The sequence below is a fragment of the Neovison vison genome, chromosome 2 (assembly GCF_020171115.1).
Source record: "Neovison vison isolate M4711 chromosome 2, ASM_NN_V1, whole genome shotgun sequence".
In the NCBI taxonomy this organism is placed as follows: domain Eukaryota; kingdom Metazoa; phylum Chordata; class Mammalia; order Carnivora; family Mustelidae; genus Neogale; species Neogale vison.
Genome location: NC_058092.1, coordinates 23,337,468 through 23,362,179, shown reverse-complemented (window position 1 = coordinate 23,362,179; position 24,712 = coordinate 23,337,468). Strand labels below are relative to the sequence as shown.

Genomic DNA, 24,712 nt, shown 5'->3' with positions numbered 1-24,712 from the left:
GTTCACTATTTCAGCTTTGAAATTCTTTTATAATCTCTGTTCACTTAGGATATGTGCTTTCATTGAATGTCTTTAAAAGCCTAAATTGCTAATATCATTTGGTCCAAACATAAGAGATACTTGTTTTAAAGGATAAATGTTGTAATACTGTTACTGGGTCATTTATCATTCCGGTGCTAAATAGTAAACCATAAATTCATTTAAGAAAAGTCAGGGTTATTTTAATGTGCATGTGCTACATTTTCACATACGCTTTTTTTTTTGTTTTTTTAAAAGATTTTATTTTATTTTATTTTTTTTATTTGAGAGTGAGAGATAGCAAGGGAGAGCATGAGCAGTGGGGAGAAGGAGAGGGAGAAGCAGGTTCCCTGCTTAGGGATCATGACCTGAGCCAAAGGCAGATGTTTAACTGACTGAGCCACCCAGCTGCCTCCCATACATACTTTTTAAAGCAAGGATACTTTTTCCGCTTTGACATATATTCTTTTAAGAACTGTTTGGACTGTTCATAGCCTGCATCCATATTTTCAAAGCCTTTCCTGTTGGGTGTGGGTGACTTTAGTTTTTAAAATGTTATAGTTAAAGGTTACTAGGAAGTTGGTAACAAAGTAGTTGCTCGGGTGAAATTTATTTGAAATGGAACTGGTATATTTGATGTTCTGTGTCAGAAAAGAGTGGTTGTGGCTTTTAGGTTTCAACCATCTTTGTCCTCTTGTTCTAAGCACTCCTTTCATTTGGTTAATTTTGACGTGCTAACTCTTACTAATCCAAAACCACAGCTAGAATCACAGCATATTTTACTGAGAAGAGTGTTTTGCCTGATCTGTGTTTCCTAACTTATTCATAGTGATGAAAGGATTAGAATGTTTTAATCAGGCTATTCTTTGACACAAGGTATAGATTGAATTTGCAGAGGGTTCATTTCATACTGTCAGTGTCTGAGTACTGACTAGTAAAAACAACTGACATCTTTCACTAGGTCTCTGGTGTTTCTTTTCTGTTTCAGAAATAAATCAGGTACGAGCACATATGCAAATTTGAATTCTCAGTTGTGCTTTCCCTGACCCTTCCAAAAAGGCAGTGTGCGCGCCATGGTGTTTTACCATAGTAGAAATGAGGAGGTGGTGTTTACTTCTTATTCATGAGGTTTATGAGATTTATTGAGCACATTAGTTATATGTCTTTGGTTTATTGGAACAATCCTCAACATTAGTGCTGATTGATAACATAGTATGTGTAGGTAGGTGAGGGACAGTAAAAAGTTAGACATATAGGTTTTTTTTTTTTTTTTTAAAAGATTTATTTATTTATTTTAGAGTGAGTGAGTGGGGGGCAGTGCATGGGAAGGGTGGAGAGAATCCTAAACAGATTCCATGCCAACTGCAGAGCTTGTTGCGGTGCTTGATCTCAATGAACTCTGACCGAGATGGTAACCTGAGTTGTAACCAAGACCTGGACACTCAACCGACTGAACCATCTAAGTGCCTCTAGAGGGCTTCGTCTGCACTTAGGGCACATTCTGTCTTCTTTGTTTATTTAAGATTTTACTTATTTATTTAGAGCATAAGTTGGGGGAGGGGGAGAGGGAGAGAAAGAATCTCAAGCAGACTCCTTGCTGAGAATGGAGCCTAACACAGGGCTTGATCTCACAACCCTGACATGACCTGAGCTGAAATCTGGAGTCCGATGCTTAACTGACCGTCACATACATGCCCCAGGGCACTTTTTAATCTTTAAGGCACTATATTTCTTTCCTGTTTTCCTGGAGTCTTGCAGGTGGGAATCAGATTTTATTCACCTCAGTATCCCATTCCCTGGAATTTGGCATATAATAGAGCTTCAGAGGAAATCTGTTAAACACATGAATCCCTAATCCTTTGGTTTTAAAATAAAATTGGAGAAAAAGGATATTGTCACAAAGAGAAGGGCCTTGAAGGCCAGGGCTAAGATTTATTAATTCAATAGGCTGCAGAGTTTTTGAATGTATGTATGGCTTTTATCCAGGGGTGTTCGGGAAGATTGAATTGGCAGTGAGAGATTGGAGTGGGTGAGGCTTGGTGTGAGCAATGAAAAAAATAAGTTATGGGACTGAAAAATACATAGTTTGTGGTGACTGAATTAGAAATCTTAGGTCCCTGAGAAAATGAAGTAATAAAGGAAGGAATAGAGAGGGGTATCTGGTTTGGGGCAAGATAATTAAATTTGGTAGTGTATGTGTTGAATTTGAGATGTAGACAGCTGTACATGTAGAGAGAGACCAGAGTAGGAGGTGTTTGGTTTGGATGGTATCTATGTAGTGGCATATGTGGAAGGCCTGTAATCTTTGCCTTATTGGCTAAATATTGTTTAGAAATCATAAACATTGGTTTGAAAAATCTCTATTTTAGATCTTGTGTTGTCTTTTCTAATGATAGGCTGTTGGGTAAAGCTTAAAGGAGAATCAAGGTGCTCACCTGTCTTGGGCGAGGCGGGAGAATCAAACTTGGGGTCAGTTTTGGCAGAGCTCTAAGATCTAGAATCTGGTTGTGCTGTGCAAGTTAACAAGGGTTTATTGAAGGCTTAGTCTGGGTTGTGTCGTATGCTGAGCTTTATTTTAAGGAACCACATCTGACTTGTTGAGCAGTTTTATGTGGGTCAGTTAGCAAACTGGAGTTACTGTTAAATGGTGAAACCTGTTCCATACCCAGGGGCCTAAACCAGTGAACCAACTTGGAATTGGTACTCATCACAAACAGTTCTGTTGGGCCAGACACATGATCTAATGAAGAGTGTTAGAGAAACTCAGGGTAGTTGCTGTGTTGCAGATATGGGCCACACACAGATTACCTCTTCTGAGTCATTATAGTGTATTATAATTTACTGGGTTTGGTGTTGATCTCATCTCTTGGTCTGAACTGTTTCCAGGGCAGAGACTGTTGTGTTTTTCATGCCCCTTTGTCAGGTGATGTCTGTAATTTTTGTGTTGATTGAATGAGGACCTTAAATTCTTCAGATTTGTACTCGGGTAAAGTGGGAGATCTTACAGCTCAGCTGTCCGGTGGGGAACACAGGGTAACAGGTGAGGCAGAGGTGAGTGTAGCATAATTGAAGAGTAGAGGGGTCTATCTTTAAGCAGAGAATCACTGCCCTCATCAGCCACTGTTACTGACTGGAGGAATAAAAAGGTGTTTGATCTGTCAAATGGGAACCACTGATGGGGGTAGAAACATTTATATTTTAGGCACTGGGCTATATTTCCTGTGTTTAAGTTTCAGAACAATGCCATGGGGGAGTTAATATCCTTTTTGAGAGAGTAGAAACTGAAGCTTAGTTGCCAGTTGGAATCTGGTTTTGAAATCAGGTCTTTGTGAGTCCAGTTCCCATGCTCTCTCTGTATTTCTGGCCCCCCTCCCCCAATAGTTTCAACCTTAAAAACTAAACCAAAACAAACAAAGTGACTGCAGCAAAGTAGCACAATTCGAGGTCAGAGATTTGCCATAATTTTGCTTGAATTTTAAAGATGATAAACTTGATAATACGGAGTGGAATATAAATAATGTTGACTTTTCTCCTAGAATTTCAAAAGTGCCTTTTTTTCCCCACAGTAGCAGCAATGCAAAAGTCCATTTCCCCCGCAGATTTGTTTTTATTTACATGTGTATTCTATTTAGTAATTGTGAGAAACTTAGATATATCAAGACTGAATTAATATAAAGTGATTTACTTGCCATACTTGGCAGCGCGTTCTGCTGTCTTAACCCTTGGGCTGTTAATTCCTCTTTGGTGGGCTTATTTCCTTAGCTTTTTTTTTTTTTTTTTTTTTTAAAGGCCTTTTGGCATAATGGAACAAACTTGATCGAATTGGCAGAATGCTTTTAGCAGTGAGCTGGCGAAGTAAAGAATATCACAGGCTGTGATGCCAGCCGGCAGTGTTGGAGGGAAGGAAACTATTTATTATTCCAAGGACCTTAGAGCCGTTTCTCTCATTATTACTCTTTTATGAACAATCAGTTTTTTACAATTAAAAAAACTTTTTTTTTTCACCTTTTGAAATTAGGATTTTCCTGCCTGATGTAGAGTGTCTGAGTTTTCCCCTCTTTTTTTTTTTCTTTCAAAGATTACATTTATTTATTTGACAGACAGAGATCACAAGCAGGCAGAGAGAGGGAGAGGAGGAAGCAGGCTCCCTGCAGAGCAGAGAGCCCGATGTGGGACTCGATCCCAGAACCCTGAGATCATGACCTGAGCCGAAGGCAGCGGCTTAACCCACTGAGCCACCCAGGCGCCCTCCCCTCTTTTAATAGTGAGCTCTTTAAGCTGTGCCTAAATGTGTGTGTGTGTGCATGTGTATATGTATATACACACATAGATATACATGTCTTTTTTAAACATATGAATTTTATTTTGAAGTATAAGCCTTAAGGGATAATCAGCACGAGGCTCTTTAAGAGCTTGAGAACATGTGTTGAGGTGATATGTACTACTTTAAAAATCTTACAAGCTTTATTTACAATTTAAAATAATTTAATTTTAAAATTTAAAATAAAATTTAAGTTTAAGGGGCGCCTGGGTGGCTCAGTGGGTTAAAGCCTCTGCCTTCGGCTCAGGTCATGGGATCATGCCCTGCATCGGGCGCTCTGCTCAGCGGGGAGCCTGCCTCCCCCTCTCCTTCTGCCTCTCTGCCTACTTGAGATCTCTCTCTGTCAAATAAATAAATAAAATCTTTTAAAAATTTAAGTTTAAAATTAAACTGTTTATTTTTATTATTTTATTAAAATTTTTAAAAAATATTTTTTGTTTATTTAAAAGAGTTTGAGAGTAAGAGAGAAAGAGGATGAGTTGGGGAAGAGGCAGGCTCCCTGCTCAGCAGGGAGCCTCAATCCGAGAGCCCCCAAGATCATGACCTGAGCTAAAGAAAGATGCTTAACAGACTGAGCTGACCCAGGTGCCTCAGGTGTCACTTCCTTTAATACTTAAAATTACTGTATTTGGGGATGTCTGGGTGACTCAGTTGGTTAAGCAGCTGCCTTCGGCTCGGGTCATGATCCCAGTGTCCTGGGATCAAGTCCTGCATCGTCCTGGGATTGAGTCCTGCATCAGGCTTCTTGCTCGGCAGGGAGCCTGCTTCTCCCTCTGCCTCTGCCTCTGCCTGCCATTCTGTCTGCCTGTGCTCGCTCTCTCCCTCTCTCTCTCTGATAAAGAAATAAAATCTTAAAAAAAAAAATTACTGTATTTGGCATACTTAGAAACTTCAGAGCCTCATTTTTGGGCCGAGTTGAATGAAGTCTTTGGAGGGGAGTGAGGGAAGGAAGTCTCATGAATTTTGTATTTTTGGCCCGTAAAACTTATACATAGTAAACAAGACATCTTATTTAAAAATCTTGCCTACAAAAAAATTTGTATTTATTTGTTTTTTGTGTGTGTACTTGTTTTAACAGTAGTTTTTATAAACTGAGAACTTTTATTTTGAACAGCATTAAAGGTTTTATCATGCAAAACCCAAGGTCAAGTCTTTGATTTGTTGGATTATTTTATTCTCTTATTGTGAAATCTGTTTTCTCTGTAAACTGCTGTGAGATAAAGTGTGTGATGAAATAGGGAAAAATTTTTAGGGTTGACCAATTGAACTGTGTGGCCTCTGTCCTGGTTTTTTTTTTTTTTTTTTTTAAAAGATTATTTATTTATTTATTTATTTGACAGGCAGATCAGAAGTAGGCAGAGAGGCAAGCTGAGAGAGAGAAGGGAGGAAGCAGGCTCCCTGTAGGGAGCCTGATGGGGGGGGAGGGGGAGGGGGGGCTTGATCCCAGGACCCTGAGATCGTGACCTGAGCTGAAGGCAGAGGCTTTAACCCACTGAGCCACCCAGGCGCCCCCCTCTGTCCTGGTTTTTAAGGAGCAGGGATAGGTAGCTCTGCTTTGGTAAAAGGAAATTTAGAGGGCAACCTCACAGATCTTTTTCACTTTTGCTAGTAGTCTGTTGGTTCTAGGATAGATGAGTATCTACCATGGGTTGATAGCCAGTGGTAGATAATTCTAGATAGCCAGGGGAAAGTCAGTGAATGAACCTTCTTTTTGATTCTTTCTACCCCCATTTTTTTCACTTGGTGGTTTCATCTTTTTTTTTTTTTTTAAAGATTTTATTTATTTATTTGACAGACAGAGATCACAAGTAGGCAGAGAAGCAGGCAGAGAGAGGAGGAAGCAGGCTCTCTGCTGAGCAGAGATTCCCAATGCGGGGCTCCGTCCCAGGACTCTGGGACCATGACCTGAGCTGAAGGCAGAGGCTTTAACCCACTGAGCCACCCAGGCGCCCCGGTGGTTTCATCTTTTAATGGTATCTTGACACCTGCCCTTGATAATGGCTGTGGTTACTCTCCAGTGGCTGTGAGTTAGTCCTTATATTTGTAATTATTAAATACTGTGTTAAACTGGGAGGGAGCTCAAATATCCAGGTATTCCCCATACTGACAATCTTGTCATTCTCTTCAGATTCTTCTCTGTTGTCCCTGCTGAATGATTGTGTTAGACTGTGAGCCTCTTAGCTTCCTGGGTAGAGTGCTTATTGGTTAACATTGTACTTGAAAGCTGAACAGTCCACGCTGCCGTATTTTGTTTTGTGCCAGTACTCCTGGAGCCTTTTTCATTATATTTGGAGTTCACAAAGACTTAACGTTATGTACTTAACTTGGTTAGAAGCATCATCAGCAGGCTTTCTTTGACTATAACTTTTAGAACTGTTTTCCATTTTTAAGAATTAGGTTCCAGTGTTAAAAAATCAGCATTCAGTCAGACGCTCTTCTCTAATACTGTGTGTGATACTTGATTGCCTGTGCCCCCCGATGGCAGCTTGCAGAGGTTTATGACCCATCCTTACTTTGTTTTGTTTTGGAAGGTGTTTGGTGTGGAGTTAGGAATTGTAGGATAGGTGGAAATGAGATGTAACAATGGGAAAATAAGGGTATGTCGGGAAAATGAAGGGAGTAAATTTAGAATTTATAAATACGTACTAGTGGGGTGGATTACAGAATTTGTTCTCAGTTTCCCTGTGGCCAAAGAAGGGGGAAATGTCATGAATTAATGAGATTTTTTTTTTAAAGTTTTTAATAAGTAACAGCAGTTACTTAGGAAGAGCTGTGTTTTAGCTTTCAGTTATGGATGTGTTTGAAGTGCTTTATAAGTAAAGTAATATGATGGTACTGTTTCTCAGCACACTTCCCTGTACTTGGAGAAGAGACACACATCTTTTGTGCATGGGTGTGTCTTGGCAATAGCATTTGCTGAATACTTTGTACAGCCTGAGCCTGATCACAGAATTACGCTTCCTCATGTTGTGGAAAAAATACTTGGAAAAAAAGTTCTAACACTCGCTTAGAATCTATCCACCTTGGGAAATGTCTTAACATTCAGAGAGAAACATAGGACTGTCAACACACTACTAGGAGAGTAGTTTAGTGCTGAGGATAGGATAAATAATAGTTAATTTATTTTTTTAAATTTTAAAAATTTTTTTCATTTTTTAAAGATTTTATTTATTTGACAGACAGACATGACCAGTAGGCAGAGAGGCAGGCAGCGAGGTGGGTGGGGGGAAGCAGGCTCACCGCCAAGCAGAGAGCCCGATGCGGGGCTCAATCCCAGGACCCTGGGATCATGACTCGAGCCAAAGGCAGAGGCCTAACCCATTGAGCCACCCAGGTGCCCCAATAGTTATTTTATTTTTTGGTTGAGTGATTTCTGGCCCTCTTTGCTCTATTTTTTACTTTCAGTTTCTTCATTTTCTGGATATAGTAAGGAGATGTAATGAGAGAGTGGCTTCTGCTCATTGGACCGCTCTGGCAGTTTGCCCCCTGCCTACCACTGTAGCATGGAGTGATGGGCAGTGATCAGCATTAGGTTGGGGAGTTTAATTTGGAAATCTGACTGAAGAACTTGGGCCTGAAGGGTGTACATGGCATTGGTGATAGAATTATAGTTGAAGAGTTATTGGACCTTTTTCAGAGGAATGCTTTTCTATTTTTTTTTTTCATGTAATACTGTTAGAGAACTTTTGGTTTTAAAATGACTTAAAATGGTTTCAGAAGATGTAGCAGATGTGGATTTGTCTATTTATTTCCTTTAGTAAGTGCTCTTTTATGGTTAAAATACTGTTTGTAGTGTTCTTATGAACCTTAGCAGGAAAATTCTTAGGTTTGTGGATGTCAAAGGCCCTAATAATTTTTTTTAATAATTGCTTTATTGATACATAATTAATCCATTTAAAGTGTATAAGTCAGGGCCCCTGGGTGGCTCAGTGGGTTAAGCCTCTGCCTTCAGCTCAGGTCATGATCTAGGGGTCCTGGGATCGAGCCCCGCATTGGGCTCTCTGCTCAGCGGGGAGCCTGCTTCCCTCTCTCTCTGCCTGCCTCTCTGTCTGCTTATGATTCCTCTCTGTCAAATAAATAAATAAAATCCTTAAAAAAAAGTACGGTTCAGTTGTTTTTTATTATATTCACAGAGTTGTCCAGCCATCATCACAGTAAGTTTTAGAATATTTTTATCACCCTGCAAAGAATATACCCGGTAGCATTTATTATTTTTTTGAAGGTTTTATTTATTTTTTGAGAAAGAGCACGTGTGTGCACAAGTATGAGAGCATGAGCGAGGAGAGGAGCAAAGGGAGAGTTTCCCAAGCCTAGTCTGTACTCAGCGTGAGCCCCTGCATGGGGCTGGATGTCATCACCCAGAGATTATGAGCTGAGCCGAAATCGGCATTCTAACGCTTAACCACCTGAGCCACCCAGGCACCTGAGTAGCATTCACTTTTTAGTCCTGGGCAACCACTAGTGGCAACTCTGTGTGGATTTGTCTGTTCTGGACATTTACCGATATGGGGCTTGATCCCAGGACCCTGGGACCATGACCCGAGCCAAAGGCAGAGGCTGACTAGTTATTTTTAAGGTGGTTTTACCTTTTTAATAATTGATTGAAACCCAGGATCTGAATCACAAATGTCTGGTTGCACTTTTCTGTAGGCTTTATTTTTTTCTTCATGTAAGCTCTAGGCCCAGTGTGGGGCTGGAATTGATGACCCTGAGATCGAGTCAAGAGTTGCATGCTTAACGGACTGAGCCAGCCAGACACTCAGTATTTTTTATTTTTTAAATTTTAATTTTTTTAATTGAAGTATAGTTAACATATTTTAGTGTCAGGTGTACAACACAGTGAGTTGACACATGCATTTTGAAATGATCACCATGATAAGTCTCGTTAGCATTTGTTACATAAACAACTTACACTGTTACTGATTGTGTTCTCTGTGCTGTACTTGACATTCCCATGACTTACTTATAGCTGGAAGTTTGTATTTCTTAATCCCCATTACCTTTTTGCCCATTCCCCTGAGCCCTGCTGCTGCCACCCCTGCAACTACCGATTCTCTGTACTTACGAATCTGCTTTGTTTGTTCAATTTTTAAAGATTCCATATATAAGTGAAATCATACTATATTTGTCTATTTCTGTATGATTTTATTTAACATATCGTCTAGGACTCTCCATGTTGTCACAAATGTAAAGATTTCATTCTTTTTTTTTCCTTAAGATTTTTATTTATTCATTTGGGAGAGTGAGTGTATATGCCTACAAACTGGGTGGGGGGGGGAGGGAAAGGGGGAAGCAGGCTCAATCCCAGGATCCTGAGTGGACGGCAAATGCTTAGCCAGATGAGCCACCCGGGTGCCCCAGATTTCATTCTTTTTTTTGTAACTGAGTAATATTCCATTGCATGTATATACCACATCTTTTTCCATTCATTTATCAGTGGACGCTTAGGCTGTTTCCTTATCTTGGCTATTATAAATAATGCTGTAGTGAATGAGGGGTGTATTTATCTTTCTGAATTAGTTTTTTCATTTTCTTTGAATAAATTCTGACAAGTGGAATTGCTGGATTATATGGTATTTCTAGTTTTTTTTTTTTTTTGGTATTTCTAGTTTTAATTTTTTTAAAAGTTTATTTATTTAAGTAATCTCTGCATCCAACATGGGGCTCGAACTCCTGACTCTTGACGTCAAGAGTCTCGTGCTCTTCCAACTGAGCTAGCCAGGCACTCCTGTAGTTTTAATTTTTTTGTAAAGATTTTATTTGAAAGAGAGAGAGAGGGAATGAGTTGAGAGGGAGAAGGAGAAGCAGACTCCTGCTAAGCAGGGAGCCTGATGTGGGGCTTTATCCCAGGACCCTAGGATCGTGACCGGAAGTGAAGTCTCCATTGACCAAGCCACCCAGGTGCCCCCCTCTAGTCTTAATTTTTTGAGGAATCTTCGTACTGTTTGCCATAGTCTCTGTACTGATTTACATACCTACCAACTGTGCACAAGGATTACCTTTTCTCCATATCCTTGACCACACTTGTTATTTCTTGTCTTGTTTTTTTTGTTTTTAAATTTTTTTTTAGATTTTATTTATTTGAGAGAGAGTGCTCTTGAGAGAGGACCAGCCCAGGGGGTGGGCAGCACAGGGAGAGGGACCACGACCTGAGCGGAAGACAGATGCATAATTGACTGAGCCACCTATTTGTTTGTCTTTTTTTTTTTTCAAGATTTTATTTATTTATTTGGCTGGGGGAGAGATTGAGAGCACAAGCAGGGGGAGTGGCAGGCAAAGGGAAAGGGAGAAACAGGCTCCCTGCTGAGCTGAGAGCCTGATATGGGGCTCTATCTGGAACCCTGGGATCATGACCTGAGCAGAGGGCAGATGCTTAACAGATTCAACCACCCAGGTACCCTGGAGTCTTTCCTGTAGTAGTATCATGTCATCTGCAAATAGTGTTTATTTCTTCCTTACCAATTTGGATGCCTTTTATTTCTTTTTCTTGTTTGCTGTGGCTAGGACTTCCAGTTCTCCTTTGAATAAAGTGGCAAGATTGGGAGTCTTTGTCTCCTGATCATAGAGGAAAAGCTTTCAGGTTTTCACCCTTGAGTATGATGTTAGCTGTGGGTTTGTCAGATATGGCCTTTATCATGTTGAGGTGTATTTCCTCTATACCCATTTTGTTGAGAGTTTTTGTTAACATGTGCCAGGGCTTTTTAGAAATAAGGTTGGGAGAGTCAGTTTATTTACAGCTTTATACCACAGATTGGGAATTTCTCTAAGCAACAGGTTTCACTGGAACTAATGGTAACAACTTCTCTCTTTGTGAAGTCAGTATTTTCAGGTTAACAGCGTAAACAAACTTGTTTACAACCGTGGGAAGAGGAATGCTTAAATTACAGAGAATAGCAGGTATTTTCAGGGAACTCGACTCTTTAGATGTCATGAATATACAGTCAGTTGATGCACTGATGACAAATAATTTTTCTCTGTTAAAGGAAATTCCCTAAGAATTTTAATAGGAGAACACTTCATTAACCTAATTCTAGTTATTGTATGTATTTAAAAGCACCATACCTGCTGTTAATTAAAAAATGTTCTTTAATTTGCTAAGAATTTATTGATTTAAATTGTTTTTGCCCCCAGTTGGCCAAATTAAGGAGATACTACTTATAGGGGTCAGAAGCCTAATAAAATTCCAACCTGCGAAATTAATATAGTATTCTTTTCTATAAGGAAACCTAGTTTCATGAAGTGAGGAAGGAATTATAAAGAAGATTTCTTCTAGGTGAGAATTTCAGTGAGTGTGTACATTTAAATGAGTGCTAAGGTAGGGCTGTTTTGTGTTTGGGTGACACAAATCAGATGAGACTAAATTTTATATTAAATACAATTCCTTTGTTAACTTATTACCTAGAAAATGGGCTTTGAGTTCTAAGTAAGAGTGATGTACATGGGAAAAATACTGGTAGGAAATACGAGAAAATCCTGCTTTTATTTGGGTGGGTAGGGAGATTATGAGTAATTTGGTTTTGTCTTACATGTTTGTATTTTCCAGATTTCAAACCCTGAAATTTTTATAGGTTGAAAAAGGAAAAAAGATAAACCTAATGCCTTTTTTTAAAAAAGAGATTTTACTTATTTGAGAGAGAGAGAGAGAGAGGGCACGCAGGTGCATAAGCAGGGTGAGGGGAGGAGCATACTCCTGATCATGAACTGAGCCAAAGGCAGACACATAACCGAGTCGTTCAGGCACCCCAACCTTGAACCTTCTGTTAAGAGCTTATTGGGGCTGCTGCCTGGATCATTCAGTGGAGCAGGTGACACTTGATTGATTTCTGGGTTTTGAGTTTGAGCTCCACATTAGGCATAGAGCTTACTTAAAACTAAATAAAATTGTTGGAGCACCTGGGTGGCTCAGTGGGTTAAGCCTCTGCCTTCAGCTCAGGTCATGATCTTAGGGCCCTGGGATCAAACCCCAGGTCTCCCTCCCCCTTCTCGCCTGCCTCTCTGTCTACTTGTGAACTCTCTCTGTCAAATAAATAAAATCTTTAAGTAGATAAATAAATAAATTGTCTTAAAAAAAAAAGGAAAATGCATACAGAAAATAAGGAGCTTGGTTTACTGTATTAAATGAAAGTGAATTGGTTTATACATTTGCAGTGGAATTTTGGCATTGGAGAATATCTTGGAAATTATTTAACTTTCTTTTCCCAATGCAAGGATCTCCTTTAATTATCTCTGTTTTTTTGTTTTGTTTTGTTTTGTTTTGTTTTTACGAGACCAGTGCTCTAACCCCTGAGCTACGGAGCCCCACTGTTTTGTTTTGTTTTTAAAGATTTTACTTATTTGACACAGAGAGAGAGGTCACAAGTAGGCAGAGAGGCAGGCAGAGAGAGGGGAAAGCAGGCTCCCTGCTGAGCAGAGAGCCCTATGCCGGCCTCGATCCCAGGACTCTGGGATCATGACCTGAGCGGAAGGCAGAGGCTTAACCCACTGAGCCACCCAGGCGTCCTAATTATATCTGTTTTAATAAAAAGAATGTTAGTGTTTTGAGCAGAGATTGCTAGGATAGGTTGAGTGGAACCAGTGAGATGTGAAGGTGATTTTTTTTAATTTTTATTTTTAGTATTGAGTATTGCCTTTTTGTATCTGGAAGTAATAATGACAGGTACTCTCCATAAGTGGTATGCTGGAGCTGTTCTCATGTTTTACATATGATTTGGATTCCCAGTTTTTATCATTTCCATTTTATGAATGAGGAAATGCAGGGTCAAAAAACAAGACAGCATGTTTTGTGGTCTCAGATGATACCTGTTGAAGGTGATAACCTCATGCTTTTATCACCAGGCCAGTCTGGAGACCTACCATTCTTCATCATGGAGTAGGTCAGCTTTTCCCTAAAACATACACAGGCCTCTTTTTACACATTTTAGGCCCTACCTGCTATGCATATGTTAAAGTTTAGGGACAGCAATAAGAGGTTAGTTGTATGTCAGATTATAGGAGCCCAGTATGGATGCACAGCAGGTGTCAGGAAGTGCTGTGACTCTTCAGAACTGGTTAGTGTCCACTGTGCCCTACGCCCTGTTTCTGTGGATGCCGTCCCCATTCCAGGCACCCTAGGAGTCTTAGCTTCCCGCAGCCAACCTCCAGCGGTTCCCAGGTTATATTCGTATTGCCTTGTTTGGAAGGTTCATATTTCTTGCCAGGACATTTACAGTAGTCTTCTGTTAGGTTTTCTGTGAACACCCTCCTCCACCCCCTGCCCCCAGCTCTTAGTTCTCTGTTACTGCCAAATTGGTATTTCTGAAGACACAGATCTTATGTCTCATCATTGCCTAAATTTTGTTTTTTGCTTTTCAGTTGTTTTTAGAATAACTTCCAGGCTCCTTAGCATAGCATAATTTAGGCCCTTCATGTTTTGAACCAGCTTACCAGTCTTTGCTGGTACTTCACCTCAGCTGTACTGAAGTATTTGTAATTTTCAGAACACAGATGCTAATTTCATAGTGTGTGTAATTCCTCAACATGGTTGGGCAGTTTTTATTTATGTACTTTTTTCTCTGTTGAGAACCCCCTTCCCATCTCATCCACCTAACCACTTTCTCATCTTTCACGTTTCAACTAAAGTATCATCTCTGGGAAACCTCCTTCTTTGCCCCCCCCCCTTTTTAAAGATTATTTATTTTAGGGAAAGAGAGCGAGTGTGGGGAGGGGCAGAGGGAGAGAGAGAGAAACTTTAGCAGACTCTGCACTGAGTGCAGAGCCTGACATGGGGCTCAATCTCACGACCCTAAGCCAAAACCAAGAATCAGATACTTGAGAGACTGCACCATCCAGGGACTCCTTTTTTTTTTTTTTTTTTTGAAGGTTGGGTGTGCTTTTGATGCTGTTGTCATTATTTGATAACTCATCTTACTGAAGCATTCAGCTCCCTGTATTGGAGTTGAGTATCTACTTTTTCTTTTAGCATTGGGTGCTAGGAAGCTGTTTAAGTAAACACATTCTTTGGCTTAAGTCCAGACCTCCTGAATCTAAATCTCTAGTGATGAGATGCAATTCATGCTTTTTTTTTTTTTTTTTTTTTTTAAACTGCTCCCTGGTGATCTTATGTGCACTTTGGTGCAGAGCTACTGTGATGGTTCCTCTTGAAGAATCTTTCAGCCTTGGGTCTCCAGCACCTGGCAAATAGTGTATACCTCATAAATGATAAATGAATACATTATGTTATCAGGGCATATTGAAGAGCTTTGGGTGGAGTATTTTGTTTTGGAGGGCATTAAGATGTCATTTTGAATTGATAAGGTGTAAGGTGTAACAGAATGTGGAGTCTTGAATACTGAAAGGCTTTTGGGCCTGAAGTTGAGTCAGTTAGCATTTATTGAAGGATTGCTTTTGCTTTTGCTCCCTGCCACCATGAGATTTCTTGAAACCATAAGGGGTTGGAGGAGCAAGGTTTACTCTTCTTAATTTGTAAGACTTTGAAACATTGTCTCTGTTCACAGTTATAACGCATAATTGGAAAACAGTGCCAGCTTTTTCAACTTAATACATTTATAAGGTTCATTCCTGTTCTCTGACTTGAATAGTATGTGCCAGCATAGTTCAAGAAACTAACATCCTTGTGAATGTAGGATTAAGATTGTAATTTAACTGTTCATTGTCCGCAGTTAACTGCTTTTAAGACTAGTGACTCATTTTCCTACTTGAAGCTTTTTAAGAACTGCTGTTTGGGTTTGAGCTTTCTATTGGGGCATGGTAAATTAAAAAAAGAATCTCTTTTAGGACATGGTATAAGGTACAAACTATGAATTTATTTTTATTTTATTGTTTAAATCTTTATTTTTCAAGTGATCTCTACACCCATTGTGGGGTTTGAAATCATGACCCCCGAGATCAAGAGTTGCATGCTATACTGACTGAACCAGCTAGGTGCCCCCCTAAACTGAATTATAAAATGTACAACTTTTATTTTTTATTATGGTTATGAATTTTGTTCTAAAGTAGAATTTATTAAAACGTTTTGAGATACAATTCACATACCATACAGCTGACCCATTTAAAAGGTTCTGTTCATTGATTTTTAGTATATTTAGAGTTGTGCAGCTGTCACCATTTTCATTATGCCAAAAAGAAACTATGTACGCAGTATCAGTCACTGTCTACTTCCCCCTTCCCCTTAGCCCTAAGCAGCCACTAATCTATTTTCTTTCTAAGAAGGAAATTTTTTGGTGACTTGAAACTTTTTAGTAACTTTTTCAGAGTTAAATGCTTAACAGCACAGGTCATTTCCTTCTAGATGTTTCCTGTGCATATATAAACACAGATTCAGGAATGTGTTGTAGTTTTAAGCCAAATGGGAACATTGTAAATATATTGCACCTGCACATAATTGTGAACACACTGTGTGGTAGTCTTTTTGCCCTTAATAGATTGTGGCTATCTTTTCAGGTACCTTTGTATCTTTTTTAAGGGCCATGGTACATGAAACCACAATACTTTGACTGACTTATCCCAGGTCACTGAACTTTTTTTTTGGCTTTGACTTTGTAAACAATGCTGTAGTAAACAATATGGTAGTTTTATTTTTGTATTCTGCAATCATTTCTTTAGAATGTATTTACAGAGGTGAAATAGATCAAACAAAAGAATGCATTTAACATTTTGATACATATTTTCACACTGTTCTCCAGATTTCCACATTGTTCTACCAACACTGTATGAGTATTGTTAATTTTTTCTGTTGATGTATATATTATTTTCCTAGATTTATAGGACTGTTTTTGTATCTTTTAACTTTATTGTGTCTTTTGCAAAATCAGAGTTTTAAAAATCAAAAGTATTGGTCTTCTGCTTTTGACTTCTTATATACTTAGGTCATCCCTCACCTGATCTCCGGCATTTCTTGTAATATTTTTGTAGTTCTCTTTTTATGTTTTAAATCTGTAATTCATCTGGAGTTTGTTTCTGTGTATTGTATAGGCAGGAAGTAGTGATGTAGTTTTACTTTTCTCACATTGGTAACTAGTGATCCTAGCACCATTTGTTGATTTCAGAGACCTCCTTTATAATAAAGTAGATCTCCTATATGTGGATCTGTTTTGACTTATTTGTTATATTGGTATGTTTATTCTTATTCTAGGGCTAGAATTTTCATTTTTAAAAAAATTACTGAGGTATAATTGACATAAAATGCACACATTTTAAGTGTGTAATATGAGTATTGACATATCAGAGTATTCAGCTGAAATGATCACTATAATCACATTAATTCCCATCTTCTCCAAAAGTTTTGTGGGACTCTTTTAATTCCCGGGGCAGCAACTGGTGGTGATCTGCTTTCTGCCTAGGCCTAGAATTTAAATATTGTATTTTTTTTTAAGATTTTTTATTTTCAGACAGATAGAGACACAGCAAGAGACCGAACACAAGTAGGGGGAGTGGGAGAGGGAGAGGCAGGCTTCCTGCCGAGCAGGGAGCCCGACGTGGGGCTCTATCCCAATCATGACCCGAGCCAAAGGCAGTTTATAGGGTAATACTTAAAACAACTGAGCCATCCAGGTGCCCCTAATTATTGTATTTTAATGGCATTTGGAATGACAGTAAAACAGTTATTTCTAGAGTCACAGGTATTCCCCAGTCCCAAAGGGATGAATGCTCCTCTGGAGATACCTATAAAAGTTGTTCCCTCACCACTGTCAACTCCTTTGCTTAAATGTTACTTTCTCATTGAGGCCTTCCATGAACATTATTTAAATTGCAGCTCTGTCCACTTTAATTTTCTCAATAGCCTTTTATTTGTTTGTTTATTTAATTGCAAAACAACTGAAAGTAATTTTTAAAAATTTCTGCATTATTTATTTATTTTTTAAAAAAATATTTTATTTATTTGACATAGAGAGACCTAGCCAGAGAGGGAACACAAACAAGGGAAATGGGAGAGGGGGAGGCAGGCTTCTCACTGAGCAGGGAGCCCTATGTGGGGCTCGATCTGAGGACCCTGGGATCATGACCTGAGCTGAAGGTAGCCACTTAACGACTCAGCCATGCAGGTGCCCCCACTCTGAATAGCCTTTAAACCATCTTGTAATTTTCTGTACTTTCCAAAATGTTTGTAGTGAAGGCTTATTTTTAGAATTCAAAATTACCTTAAAGAGATTAATTTTAATGGGAGGGAAGAAAACCTATGTGTTTTGATTTTTAAATCCAATTTTCAAAGATTATTCTGTGGCACTCATGGCACCCATAGTCTTTAAATTTAAAACCCAATAAATACACTATATCTTAAGTTCCTCTCAACCCCGGGAGGGAAAACTTGTTGCATCATCACCTCACAGTAATACAAAGTGTAGAGTAATGAACTAAAGATAGTAACTGCTCAGAAAAGGAGCAAATTAAGGTTTATTGTTTGCATCATATCGGGTGGAATTCTTTTTTTTTTTTCTTTCCCTTAGGTGGAATTCCAGAAAAAAATTAAATCACATAAACTAATAAATGCCAGTGCTTAGAAGATTATTTTGATTAGCTCATCCTTTTCCTTTTTTAATTCAAGGGAGATAGGAACTCTATTAAAATATATTCTCCACAGATAAAGTTTTGGATTTATGTATTACGTGTTCTTTTAGGATCATGAAATCCCGAATGAACTGTTTGATGTGCTTGGTAGCTGCCTTCTTTTAAGATTTTATTTATTTAACAGAGAGCTCAAGCAGCAGAAGCAGCAGGAAGGAGAAGTAGGCTCCCTGCGGAGCAGGGAACTCTGGTGGGTCTCAGTCCCAGGACGCTGGGCCACAGGCAGGTGCTTAACTGAGCGAGCCACCTAGGCGCCCCTTATAGCTGCCTTCTTAATTATGTTGTTATGACTTATCTGGGTAAATTTACTCAGTGAGAAGATGTAGTTGAGGGTTCGTGTCAAGGCTGCTGAATGGAGGAAGACATTTTGTCAGCCTTCTGGCTAAAGACCTGTTAGATATAGGAAGCTCCTATTTCTTGTGCCAGTTGTTTGTACTGTAATAATGATAATGAAGTGTTCAGCTCATGAAACTTTGTGTTTATGTCACCAGAGTTTATTCCCCTTACATGTAAAAATATATGCAGAGGGGAATCTGGCTGGCTAAGTCAGTGGAGCTTGTGACTCTTGATCTTAGGTTGTGAGTTCAAGCCCCATGATGGGTGTAGTGATTATAAATAAATAAACAAACGAAGATATGATAAAACAAAGGTCATTGTTATTAGCGATGAATGTAATTTTGTTTCTCAGTGTTATAGGTGAATTAAGGACTTTTTCCACGGCCCAATTTCATTCTGTATATCATCATAAACAGTGATTTGAAAATCAAATAACGCCTGGGTGGTTCAGTCAGTTAAGCATTTTGCCTTCGGCTCAGGTCGTGATCCGAGGGTCCTGGGATCGAGTCCCAAATCTTTATTCAGTGGGGTGTCTGCTGCTCACCCCGCTTGTGCTAGCTAGCTCGTGCTCTCTCTGATAAAATAATCAATAAAATATTTCCCCTTCCCATTTAAAATAACTTGTAGTTACTTTTGATTTCTAAAATCAGTAAATGCTTATTGTAAATATTTTGGAAAGTATGTACAATTACAGAATTATAAAAACACCCAAGATGCAAACCCCCAAACCCAGCTAACCACCACCAAGTAAGTAACTGTAATTCAGTCTTCTGCAATATTCTACTGTTAGTTTACCTTTTGTGACAGGACCATCTGGTTTTTTTATTCAAAGCTTGTAAAAATGTAAATGATTATAGTATATTTACAGACAGAAAGATCTCTTTGGTGCTAGTAATGAGAATGACTGCTTCTTGACCTTTGCTTTTGTGTGTATGTTTTTCGTTGGTTTGTTTTTTAAATCTGATGGTCAGTATGAATTTTTACTGATTATTTCTCTTGTTTAGAGGTAAACTTAAGGAATTTCTAACAAGTATATAGAACTCAATAACATTTTATTTATTTGTTCATTTAAAGATTTTATTTGTTTATTTGACTGAGAGAAAGACCGTGAAAGAGGGGAACACAAGCAGGGGAAATGGGAGAGGGAGAAGCAGGCTCCCTGCTGAGGCTGGATCCCAGGATCCTGGGATCATGACCCGAGCTGAAGGCAGAGGCTTAACCACTGAGCCACCCAGGTGCCCCTCACTGTAGTTTGAATCTGGATTATCCTGATGGCTAATGATGTTCAGCATCTCTTCATGTGAGCAGTTACCTTTATTTTTTAATGTGATTTTATTCTTTTTTTACATTTATATGAGCTTAATTATAAATAAAAAAATTCTATTGAATAAATTACCCGTTTCCTTTATCCTAATGATATTTGCAGAACTCCATTTATAAGTTTGATAAGAGATCTTTACTTAGTTTATGGATCAACATTAACTTAGTTTGTATTCACTTGGAGAGAATTTGTTTTTTAAGATTTTATTTATTTCTGAGAGAGAGAAAGAGATGGAGCATGTCAGGGGAGGGGGGAGGGCAGAGGGAGAAGCATACTCTCTGCTGACCAGGGAGCCCGACTTGGGACTCAGTCCTAGGACCCTGGGATCATGACCTGAGCCAAAGGCAGATACTTAACCGACTGAGTAACCCAGACACTCACTTGGAAAATTTCAATAATTCATTTTACTTATTTATTTATTTTTAAAAGATTTTATTTATTTATTTGACACAGAGAGATCACAAGTTAGGCAGAGAGGCAGGCAGAGAGAGAGAGAGAGAGAGAGGAGGAAGCAGGCTCCCCACTGAGTAGTGAGCCTGATGCGGGGCTCCATCCCAGGACCTTGGGATCATGACCTGAGAAGAAGGCAGAGGCTTTAACCCATTGAGCCACCCAGGTGCTACCAAGATTTTATATATTTATTCGACAGGGATCACAAGTAGCCATAGTGACAGGCGGCAGAGAGAGAGGGGGAAGCAGGTTTCCTCCTGAGCAGAGAGCAGGATGCGGGCTCAATCCCAGGACCCTGGGATCATGACCTGAGCCGAAGGCAGAGGCTTAACCCACTGAGCCCCCCAGACACCCCTTTTTTATTTTATTTTTTAAAAGATTATTTATTGTGGAGAGAGGGCAAGCATGAGCATGAATTGGGGGCGGGACAGAGGGAGAGACTCCTAAGCAGACTTCCCTTTGAGCTGTGGTGCCCATGGGGAGCTCGATCTCATGACACTGAGCAAACCAAGAATTGGATGCTTAATGTGCTGAGCCCCCCAGATTCCCCTTAATTATTTATTTTTAAACTAGATTTGGCAAATCTGTGGCCTCTGTGCTAGATCTGGCTTGCTGCCTATGTGTGTATGGCCCTTGAGCTAAGAATAGTTTTTACATTTTTAAGGTTGAAAATCAAAACAAAGAATATATGACAAAAACCCTGTGTAGCCCACGAAGTCTATTATTATTTGGCCTGTTACAGAAAAAGTTTGCCAACTCCTGTTTTTTAAATAACAGCTTTATTGAGATGTTTTTCACATATCTTAAAATTCGTCCTTATTATAATTCAGTGGATTTTAGTACATTCACAGTGTTATGCAACTATCAGCTATATAACTGTAGGACATTTTTAGCACTCCCAGAAGAAACTTTGTACTCATTAGTAGTCATTGCCTATTTTCTCTTTTCCCAAGTGTTTGGCAAACACTAATCTACTCTTGTTTTCTGTAGATTTATTTATTATGGATGTTTCATATAAATGGGATCATATAATGTGTGGCTTTTTTCACTCACTGGTTTTAGGGTTCATGGATGTTTATATATCAGTGCTTCATTACTTTTTATGGCCAGGTAATATTCCTTTATAGGATATTCTATATAATTTTTATACATCAGTTGATGGGCATTTGGGTTTCCATTGTTTTCATTTAGTTTTTATTTTAATCTTTGACTTTTTCCTCCAGATTGAGCTCTTTTTAGATTTGTTTGCAGTATTTGGCTTACTGCTTACTGCCTTGTGGATTTTAATTTTGCTATGAATTTTTGCCTATGTATATTCATTTCCTCTAACAATAGATAAATCATTTTCCGAAATCTTCTCTTCTGTATCTTCAGGATGTGGTTTCTCTTTCCTCGTTAAGTAGTTTACTTCCTATAGTCTCATGGTGACTTCTTTTGATCATCCTTGAATTAACAGAGAAGAAAGAATCCTAGAGTTCTGGCCACAGATGGGCTGTGTGGGTGGCTGTTACATCTTCAGATACACAGTTGGGTGGCAGAGTAATGTGCACAGCTCCTTCTCCACTTGTGAGTTTCTAGCAGACTTTCATCTAGTGAGCTTCCTGGATCTGGATGGGTCCCTTTGTCTTTGTTGCTGAAACAGTTGGAGTATCCTAAGAGTCAGACTCGAGTCAGCCTGCCTGGGTAACTTCAGGCAAGGTTTTCACTTTTCTCTGTCAGTTTTCTCCTCCATTAAAAAAGTGGGGAATGTTCAGCTCAGATCAGGATCTTGGGTTGTGAGGGTGGAGTCCTGCCTCAGGCTAGGAACCCAGCAGGTAGTCTGCTTCTCTCTCTCCTTCCTGACCCCAGCTGGCACAGGTACTTCTGTGCGTACTCATGTGCCTCTCTCTCTCTGAGGAAATTATAGTTGAGACCTCAGAGTTGAGTAACAAGTATGAAGAAGGGGCTCCTTTCAAGAAAGCACATGTGTGGGGTCCACTGGATAAGAAGTTTGGCCTGTGTCTGGAGAGTTAAGAAGCCAGGACCAGGACTTGGACCAGATCATGGAAGACTGCAGTAGAGATTTTGGCCTTGATCCTTAGAGCAATTGGGGGAGGCCTTTGGAAGTTTTAGCCAGAAGTCATGTGGTCACATTTTGAATTTTTCGAAAGAATCAGTTTCAGATGAGAGGATCTGAGCTTGAATCTAGCAAGTCCCCTTTTACAGACAGTACATGGCCCATGGCTGTAACAGATGGATCTGGGAACCAGGGCTCCTGAATCCTTTGGGGTTTTGGATCACATGCTTGCACAGGAAGGGAAGAAACAGGTGAGGCCACCTGTTCAGAGGTCCCCACCCAGTGACCTCTGAACCCTTTCTCAGAACACCACTGAAGAGGCTCACATGCGTGATTTGCATACTCACCCTCTCAGCCTCCCGGTCCTCTTAGGGCTTTTTCTCTCTGTGGAAAGGGAAAGTTCATTCCTTTTTTTTTTTTTTTTTTTTTTTAAAGATTTTGTTTATTTGACAGAGAGATGACAAGTAGGCAGAGAGAGAGGGGGGAAGCAGACTCTCTCCTGAGTAAAGAGCCCAGGGCGGGCTGGATCCCAGAACCCTGAGATCATGACCTGAGTGAAGGCACAGGCTTAACGCACTGAGCCACCCAGGTGCCCCTACCTTTTTTTTTAATTTGAGAGAGCGAGCATGAGGGGAGAGAAGGTCAGGGGGAGAAGCAGACTCCCCAGTGAGCAGGGAGCCCGATGCGGGACTGGATCCTGGGATTCCAGGATCATGACCTGAACTGAAGGCAGTTGTTTAACCAACTGAGCCACCCAGACACCTGGGAAAGTACATTCCTGATGTGGAGTAGAGGCTGTCCTACTGGATTGGGGGGTGGGGAGGTCATGTGGAATAAATGAGCTGATTTACTTAACCATTTTTCTATCACTAGGCAGTAGAGTTGTTTGAAATGTTCACTATTATAAAAAATATTGCAAGGGGCACCTGGGTGGCTCTGAGGGTTAAGTGTCTGCCTTCGGCTCAGGCCCTGATCTCAGGGTCCTGGGATCGAACTCTACATCGGGCTTTCTGCTCAGAGGGGAGCCTGCTTCCCCCACGCTCTCTGCCTGTGTCTCTGCCTACTTGTGATCTCTCTCTCTCTGGCAAATAAATAAATAAAATCTTAAAAAATACATTGCAGAGAATGTCTTTATATCATTTTGAGGAAACTTAATAAGCTCCTAAAACAAGATTTAAAAAAATGGGGAATGGAGGATAAATAAGAATTATTTCATATCTGGGGCGCCTGGGTGACTCAGTTGGTTAAGCATTTGCCTTCGACTCAGGTCATGATCCCAGGGTCCTGGCATCTAGTCCCAAGTCAGGTTCTCTGTTCAGCCGGGAGCCTGTTTCTCCCTCTTCCTGCCACTCTGCTGGCTTGTACTCTCACTTTCTCTCTCTGTCAAATAAATAAATAAATACATACATAAACACACACACACACACACAAATCTTTAAAAGAAAAACGAATTCTTTCATGGTTTGAGAATTAAATAATACCTATTGCTACCTAGAACATAGTAAGTACCAGCTGTTACAACAGTTACAAAAGGCTCTCCTGTTTCTGTTCTTTTCACAGTGCTGTCCCTGTGGAAACTGCTTCTGGATATACCATAATGAACCTTTTTATTTACTGGTGGCTATTCCTACTCTTAACTTTTTGTTGAGAGTATTTACTGTTTTTTCTTACTGATAAAATTAACTGCACAGTGAACACCTTGGCTTATCAACCTTATGCCTTATTTTGGTTATTTAAGATGTTTTTAGAAGAGAATTGGTTTGAAAGGTATTCATATTTTAAAGACATCACAAATGTCAGATTCATTTTTAGAAGATTCTGATTTTTTTTGTAGGTGTTAAACAAAATGTAGAAACTACCTAAGAAATTTTAATTAACATTTGAGTAAATTATCTTTTAGTCTTGTTTTATTTATGTCTGTATGGAAATATATATGTATCTTTATATATGCAGATTTGTAGAATCCTTACATGTAGACATTTTTTTCTGTTTAGCAATTTTAAAAATGTCTTAAATAGCTGCATAAAATTCTTTAAATGACTTTTTGTTATATTTAATGATTCCTGATATATTTAAAATTTTTACCACTTTTTTAAAAAGATTTATTTGACAGTGAATGCACACAATGTGTGTGTGGGAGAGGAGCAGAGGGAGAGTAAGAATCTCAAGGAGACTCCCACTGAGCAGGGAGACCAATGTGGGGCTCGATCTCAGGATCCTGAGGTCAGGATTCCAGCCTAAAGCAAGACTTGGTCTCTCTGTGGACTGAGCCACCCAAGTGCCGAATAAGACATTTTTTTTAAAATCACTTTTGCCATCATAGTGTCTGGTTGAAGATCTTTATTAATAAATCTTCGATGATATTTTGATTATTTGCCTTGGCTAAATTCCTAGAAGTGGAACCAGTGCATCTGAGAGCATGACCATTTACAGAACTTGATGCATATTGTCAGATTTTTCTCTTGAAAAGCTCTAAAATGCCTTACAAGGTACTAAGCAAGATAAGAACCATTTTAAAGAAGCTGGCACTAGAAGTCCTCGTTCTGCTATTTTTATCACTCCTAAGACCAAGGGTTATTTCTCACATTACAAATAATAGTGTGTAATGTGTGTCATGTTTTTAATCCCCGGGGGGTTACTTTCAGGGAGA

General features: G+C 39.4%; 1 protein-coding gene across 11 annotated transcripts in view; it reads left to right on the top strand.

Moving 5' to 3' along the window:
• Window positions 1-24,712, top strand: part of PUM1 (pumilio RNA binding family member 1) — a 135,557-nt gene that overhangs the window by 4,809 nt on the left and 106,036 nt on the right. The gene's annotated exons all lie outside the window — the stretch shown is intronic.